The sequence below is a fragment of the Euphorbia lathyris genome, chromosome 6 (assembly GCF_963576675.1).
Source record: "Euphorbia lathyris chromosome 6, ddEupLath1.1, whole genome shotgun sequence".
NCBI classification, from domain to species: Eukaryota; Viridiplantae; Streptophyta; class Magnoliopsida; order Malpighiales; family Euphorbiaceae; genus Euphorbia; species Euphorbia lathyris.
In genome coordinates, this window is record NC_088915.1 from 89,471,496 (window position 1) to 89,480,095 (window position 8,600).

Sequence of the window (8,600 nt, forward strand, 5' to 3'; positions counted from 1 at the left end):
TAATAAAGTTTGAGTTTTTTGATAATATAATTAGAAAAACTATTTTATTGATAAAACACATAAAAACATATGCAGTAAGTGTAAAATTAAATTGACATGTGAGTTTTCGTGTAATTTCCTCTATCAAATAAAGCCCAAGTTTAATGGGCTGAGATATTCCAACAAAGCCCAAATTTAACAAAGCTGCGATTAAAAAATCTATATAAAGCAACCATTAGGGTGGAAAAAGAGGGTAGCATCTCATTTTCTAGGTTAAGAGTCCTCTGCCGCCGCATATGGTGGATCAGATTTCTTTTCCAGCAAAGATCATATTTATTATTTTGATTTAGTAGCTATATGTACCAAGAGAAGGCATTAAACTCAGTTGCCTTCATCTTGTTGTCAAAGTGGCTGTAGCTATATCTATTCCGAGACGTTTACTGGCCGGTTGTTGTTCAGATCTATTTTAGATCTGCGGTCGACATATCTGCTTACCGAGCTTCTTATATTTTTTTCTGGTTTTGTTGTTTATGACGATGAGAAGGGCTTGAAGAAGATGAAATGGAATAGAGATTTAATTAGCTATTTCATAAGATCATTTCTCTTAAATTAAGTTTTTGACAGTCATCTTCCAGGCATTCTACTCATGTTTTCAGGTAGTATGCGTCTAATCGGTGACTACAAGTTATTGCTGTTTTTCAATTATTTAAAAATTCTTTATTCCAGTTCATTCTCTTGATACAGTGGAAACCTATTTTGATTCAGTAATTTGTTTCTTTGAATCATTCGATTAAGTTTTGATCATCATTGGAGATATTTTGTTCGTGAATTAAGTTTTCTGATTTACTTTTGATCATCATTGGAGATTTTTTTTTAGTGTGAGGTTTCAGATTTAGATTTGATCATGATGTTAGATGATCAAGCCGGAAATTTTTATGAATTTTGGTTTTAGATTTAGTTTTGAGATTTTTCAGAATTCAAAATCAAATTATATTCGGAACATATGTATACATATGACGGTTTAGATTTGGTGTTTTTAGTAAAAAATAAATAAATTTGAAGTTTCAACGAATTTATGATCAATTTAGTCATGGAAGATTGAAGTTGGTCTACTAATTTGATATTTAGAATCAAATTTACATTTCCCATCAATTTTTGTTTCGATCTCTGTTTCCAACCCTGCTTTTTTGGGGATTTTTATTTTTTTTAGTTTAATATAAAGATAAATAATAAGATTAAATTTGACTTCGAGCGAAGAAGATGGATACGTTGGGTGGATCCCCAAAACCCAAAGCGGATTGTGAATTCTGCCTAGCTTCTTTTAGTAAACTGTTTTTACAGCAATGAATCAAAAACATTAAAACTAATGATAAAATGAAACAATGAGCAAAAGCAGAACAGGGATTATAAAAGCTAAACAGAACTTTTTTTTTTTTTGTAATCTATGCTTTTACTAATTATTTTTGGATTGATCATGACTTATGAACAAATGGTTTAGATTTAATTTTAAGATTTTTCAAAATTAAAAATCAGATTAAATAGACAGGGTGGAAATTCTTCAAATTTTGTTGGGATCAGAACCGACAAAGACGATGTATCATAAACAGATATAGTTTTAGATTGTGTTCAGTTTGTACATGTTGTTTATACTTATAAACAAGGATTTTGAAGTATTGAACTATAAAATTATAGGAACATTAGTGAACGGTATGGAAAGAAGGGAAATGTGGTGAAAAAACAGAAGGTGAAGTGAACTGGGGATCATGGTTGAAAATGTGATATCGAATGAACGTTAGAAGATCTGGAATATGAAGCAATTAGGGAAAACTCAATTACGACAACAACATTAAACACACAATATTATTTCCGCTCATGTTTCAATCGTCAACATCAAAGTGTTATTTTTTTTATCTACTTAATATATGTAGTTGAGGACTTGAGTTGTGTATACCACTAAAGTTAATGTTTGACACGATGCATTATTGGTTTGTCTGTTCATTTTGTGTTTTTTCTCATGTTCCTATAAGTGTTACTTTATTTTATTACTTTAATTAATAAGCTAGTAATTAACAAATTATCATTATTGTTATTGTATATTATAAATATCTATAAATGACTTTTCAATTTTCCTTTGCTAATATTTTGACAATTCATCATAATACCTATAAAACTCTTATTGTTCATTGATAGAAATTAACAAAAAGAATTTTAAAGGTATTATGACGAGTTATCAAAATATTAGTAAAAGAAAATTGAAAAGTCATTTATAGATATTTAAAATATATAATAATAATAACAATAAGTTGTCAATTATTAGCTCATTAATTAATGTAATAAAAGAAAGTATGACTTATAGGAAAATGAGAAAAAACACAAAGTGAAAGGAAATTCAAAAGCACAAATACTCATTTCATTTCTCTAACTTGATATTTAGAGTGTACACGAGGGAATGCTCCCAGCACAGGTCAAGCTCATCTGAAAAGATATTCTCGATACTACATCATTTAGTGCGGTAAGCGTGAAATGAAATGCTACTTTCCTTATAGAAAAACAGACTGAAAAGGTAGGAAATCCTCCCTAAAGACCTAATCGCACCAAAGAGGGTTATAGGCATACCGAACAAGCAAAAGATAAAGAGAAAGAAAGGACGATGATAAATAGAAATCTCGAGAATACCGTATTCATCCAGGATGAAATAGAGATAGAAGACATTGACCCCACCACAATATTAACGGAAACCCTTCGGAACTTCCAACCCAGCTATGCTCAATACGTAGAGACTCAGAGGTAGATGGTTAAGACCTAAAAAATGATATAAGAGGATAATTGATATAAGAACCCGTCCAAATGAGAACGAATGGACTCTCAACAGGGGGCCAGCCTACAAACAACCCTACTGCCACGAGCGCTCCTTAGGCGTTGGACACCCCATGAAAAATAACGGTCGAAGAAAACGACATGTGAAAAATAAATTTTATTTTAAGGACTAACATTTATGCATTGATCTTTGGATTAGTGTGTATTATGGTAAGATTTTGATGGTGGTTCATTAATATTACTTGTGCATTCAATTGGAGTGTTTTTTAGCTTTAGATCTTAATTTCATATTGGATAAAGTAAAAGTAACTAACAAAAAAGTTCAACCTGGAATACTCCCCAGTTGAACAATGAACGATGACATGTGAGTAAGGATGCACCCGTGCGGCAAGCACAAAGCATGTTTATGCTTACCTCAAATAGTAGTCTAGGGTTATCTCGGTTCACCGATTTAATGTCGATTCACTGGTTGATTCCAATTTTTAACAGATTAATAACATTAACCAAAAACATATACAATCAAGTAATAACATGGATTGAACCAGTTGAACTGACCGTCCGATCCGTTTTTTAAAACATTGTTGTATATTAGATATGGTGGGTTAAATGCACCATTGGTCACTGAACTTTCATAGTTGTATCAAAATGGTTACTCAATTTCAATTTGTCTCAATAAAATCACTTAACTTTGAGTTTTGTCTCAATTAGGCCACTCCGTCCGATTTCAGTGGTTAAAAGGCATCAAAATAATGACATTAGCGACATGTTAACATCAGTCAACTAAGATCTCTGACCGAAATGAAACGTGATAGCCATATGTCGGTTACTTTTTGTGAAAAAAAAAACTAAATTTTATCTTTTTCCATAAAGATAACCGACACGTGGTAGTCAGGTGGCGCATACATGCATGTTATGTATCGTTTTGGTCAGAAATCTGAGTTTACTCATACTCATATGTCACCTAATCATTATTCTAATACTTTTTAATCACTGAAATCGCCAGAGTGGCCTAATTGAGACAAAACTCAAAGTTGAGTGAGTGTATTGAGACAAATTGAAGTTGAGTGACCATTTTGAGACAACCATATAAGTTCAGTGACCAATGGTGCATTTAACCCTAGATATGGTTGACTAAAAATCGTGCTATTTTTTAGAGATAAGGTGCAAAAATATCTCTAATGTTGATAACTATGATCAATTTTCCCCTAACATCTAAAATGATGTAATTTTACACCTAACATTGGCACTCAAGAGTAATTTTACCCTTAACGTTGGCAAATTGGACCAATTTGAGAAATAATTCATCAAACTGTATTCTCAGTCACAGATTTTATCATCTACGCTATATTTGCGTCATTTTATTACTCATTAATAACATAGCACAAACATATTAATAGACGTGAAAAAATAAAATAAAAAATGGTTAATTACAAAAAGGTACCCTATGGTTTGTCCAATTTGCGATGTTATACATATGATATTGTTTTTTTTCAAACACAACCTCGTGTTTGTCACCATTAACAAAATGAAGGTAACGGCCAAATTTCTGCTAGAATGCTGACGTGACATAGAGACATTATGGGAAAAACGATTTTTTTATTTTTCTTTCTCTCTCATTCTCCTTCCATTGTTCTTCTTCCATGGTTCTCTTCCTCATTTCTTTTCTTTTTCTTCTTTTTCTTCTTATTCTTCTTCTATTTTTTTAAATTCTTGGGAATTTCCAGAATTCTGGAAATTTTCAGGAATTTCAGAACGTCTGGAAATTCACAGGAATTTCAGAACGTCTGGAATTTCCGGACGTTCATCACGTCTTGAATTTCCAGATGTGAACTTCACGTCTGGAAATTCCAGACGTGATGAACGTCTAGATTTTCTAGAATTCCGGAAGAGAAAGAAGAAGAAGAAAAAAAAGTAAAAAAAATCTTTCCCAAATTGTCCCTATGCTTTAATAGAAATTTGGCCATGAGGTTGTATTTGAAAAAAAATACCACAAGTACCACATCACAAATCGGCCAAACTATATTGTACTTTTTTGTAAAAAAATTATATTGTATTTTATACTAGTTGGATAGAAAAATTTGAACATTTCATCAAATTTAAAAATTTTAATCTCCAATTCTATCACTAAATCACAAAAAATGTGAATTTTTGTTAGAAATAACAGCTATATAACTAGAAGTAAATTACACCAATGGTACCTGAATTTACTCTAGTTTACATTTTGGTAGATTATATTTCTCCAAAAAATATATCTGAAGTAACGATGACTGGATAATTTAGTATATTTTACCGGTGAATGACCGGTCAATGCGAATGTGACTAGTAAATTACACTGATAGTACCTGAACTTTATCCTAATTCACGTTTTAGTACTTAAATTTTATTTTATCCAAAAATACACTTCAAGTAAGGATCACTCAATATTTTAGTACATTTGACCAATCAGTGATCGGTCAACACGAGTTTGACCATTTTAAATTAAAAATTGAGATCCATCAAACACTTAACTAATATAAAATTACAATACTACCATTTATATATCTCTCTCTCTCTCTCTCTATATATATATATATATATTGTAAGTTTATATTAATTGAGTGTATGGTTAGTCTCAATGTTCAGTTCAAAATGGTCAAACTCACGTTACCCGGTCACCAACCGATCAAATGAACTAAATTTTAAAATAAAATTCAGATACCAAAATGTAAATTATGGTAAAGTTCATGTACCATTGATGTAATTAACTCATGAAACTCGCGTTGACCGGTCATTAACCGGTAAAATATACTAAATTGTCCGGTTATCGTTACTTCAGATATATTTTTAGGACAAAATGTAATCTAGGTACCAAAGTGTGAACTAGGGTATAGTTCAGATATCCATATCATTGGTGTAATTTACCCATGTAACTAGTGTAGAATAAGTAGCAAAACATATGTATTTTATAATGATATCAGAAATTGACACAATTTACCAACGTTAGGGGTAAATTTGTTTTTGGTAATCAATATTAGGGATAAAATTGCATAACTTTAGACGTTAGGGTAAAATTGTTTTTGACTATCAACGTCGGAAGTATTTTTACACCTTATCTCTAAAATGATTGGATTTGAAATTTTAAGTTTATATTTATTGAGTTACGTTAAGTTAGTTAGCCAAATTTTAGCCTAATGTATTTTTATTTTTTATATTCATAATTTAGTTTTATTTGTAACTTTTTAATATGAATATACTAAAAACAATTCTTTTAGCTTAGCCTAACTCAAATTTATACCGTCGTTAAGATCAATATGAATAATGGACTTGGATAATCGTTAATTCTAATTATCTCTTATCTAACTCCATCAACATGTATAATGACAATAAGTGACTATATAATAGGAGGTTTGATGTAAATTTATTTTTAGGGTTAATTATAAAATATGATCATGTGATTTGACCGATTTACGTTATGATACATATACTATTTTTTTTACAAACACAATCTTAAGGTTGTTACCGTTAATAAAATCGCGTAAACACTAGTTGTCAACCTTAATACATCATTTGCCTTGAACTTGTACAAAAAAAGTTTGATTGACTCCCTAAACTTTCAAAGTATCCTCATAGTCCATTCAACTTACATAAAATGCTCAATTAACCCCCTTAATTTGCGTAAACCGTAATCAATTGATCACTCGATCGCAAAAAAACTAAGTTAAATACGGAAGATGTATTTCACGCATCTTATAATGTTATTAAATAATTCAAAAATAGTTTAAAAATGAAGTTGTTACTTGCTCAACTATAAAATTTGTCTTCTCCAATATTAGAACTGCATATCCCGATTTGGTCGTTTTACTTTTTTAATGCGTGCAATAGTTCTTCCGCATTTAACCTTTTTTTTTTGCAATCGAGTGATCAATGATTATATTTTATACCAGTTCATGAGGTTAACTGAATATTTTATTCAATTTGAGTAGGCCATTGGGACACTTTGAAATTCAGAGGCCAATCAAGCTTTTTGAACAAGTTAAGTGGGCAACTTATATATTAAGCCTCTTACCATAATTCATTAAGTGAGTTGCTAAATACCGTCCCCAAATTATTTATCGCCGTCACCATTTGGACTTTTTTGCCATTCTCATAATTTTGATCAAAAACTGAAAATTATCTCTCGAAAATCATAAACCCGAACAACAATAATTGAAATTATGAAAATAATTGATGTGTGACAACCTGAACCTCGAAAATGGATGATTACAAGTCGGAAACACTAAAATTTATGTTTTTTTTTATCAAAGAACTCATGAAAATAATATATATATATATATATATATATATATATATATATATATATATACACGATGATTTTGCATTTCTCGTCACATAAAAATTGGAGAATTTTTCACTTCCCGTCACAAAAAATTGAACGATTTAGTATTTTTCATCATTAAAATTTTTACGATTTTGCATCGGCCAAAATTTGGCCTAAACGGATGGGGTAAATTACATCAATAGTACTTGAACTTTACCCTAATTCACACTTTGGTACCTAGATTACATTTTGTCCCGAAAATATACCTGAACTAACGATGACCGGACAATTTAATATATTTTACCGGTCAATGCGGGTTTGATGAGTAAATTACACTAATGATACCTAAACTTTATCTCAATTCACACTTTGGTACCTAAATTTCATTTTGTCCAAAAAAATACACTTCAAGTAAAGATGAATCGATAATTTAGTATATTTGACCAGTCAACGTGAGTTTGACCATTTTAAATTAGAAATTTAGACACATCATACACTCAATTAATATATGCAATACTACCCTTTAGCTCCACATATATATTAAAGGGTAGTATTATAATTTTATGTTAATTGAGTGTATTGTAGGTCCTAATTTTTAATTCAAAATGGTCAAACTCTCGTTGATTGGTCACTAACCGATCAGATGTACTAAATTATCCAGTCACCTTCACTTGAGTTATATTTTTAGGACAAAAAAATCAAAGTACCAAAGTGTGAATTAGGAAAAGTTCAGGTACTATTGATGTAATTTACTCAGACAAACTTGCATTGACTGGTCATTTACCGGTAAAATTTACTAAATTGTCCGGTCATCGTTATTTTGGGTATTTTTTTGAGACAAAATGTAATCTAGGTGCCAAAGTGTAAAATAGATAAAGTCCAGGTACTATTAGTGTAATTTATCCTAAACGGATGCGACATCCATTCCCACCATGGCCCGAACGGATGTGGCATCCGTTTAGGCAAAATTTTGTCCGATTCTTTGAAAAAAAAATTCAGTTTTGAATTTTTTTTATAGAAAGAGCAAAATTGTTCGAATGGAAGCAGTGATAAGTAATTCGGGGACGGTAAATAGCAAAACCCATTAACCATGTATTAAACAAAATGGGCTGAGATATCAAATAAATCCCAAGTTTAATGGGCTGAGATATTCCAATAGAGCCCAAGTTTAATAAGAGCTGCGATGAAAAATCTATATAAAGCAGCCATTAGGGTTGAGAAAAAGGGTTGCATCTCATTTTCTAGGTTAGATAGAGTCCTCTGCTATAATCCTCTGCAGCCGCACAAGGTGGATCAATTTTTTTTTTCTTTTCCAGCAAAGTTCATATTTATTGTTTTGATTTAGTAGCTACATGTACCAAGAGAAGGCATTAAACTTAGTTGCCTTCATCTTGTTGCCAAAGCGGCTGTAGCTATATCGATTCCTAGACGTTTACTGGCCGGTTGTTGTTTCAGATCTGTTTTGGATCTGCCGTCGACATATCTGCTTACCGAGCTTCTTATATTT

General features: G+C 31.0%; 2 non-coding genes across 2 annotated transcripts; both read left to right on the plus strand.

Moving 5' to 3' along the window:
- Positions 1-387: 387 nt before the first annotated feature.
- On the plus strand, positions 388-490 carry LOC136234501 (small nucleolar RNA snoR109). Its single transcript, XR_010691381.1, has one exon. It is a non-coding gene; the product is annotated as a small nucleolar RNA snoR109 (small nucleolar RNA).
- Positions 491-8,496: 8,006 nt separating this feature from the next.
- Positions 8,497-8,600, plus strand: LOC136234500 (small nucleolar RNA snoR109). The gene has a single exon (XR_010691380.1). It is a non-coding gene; the product is annotated as a small nucleolar RNA snoR109 (small nucleolar RNA).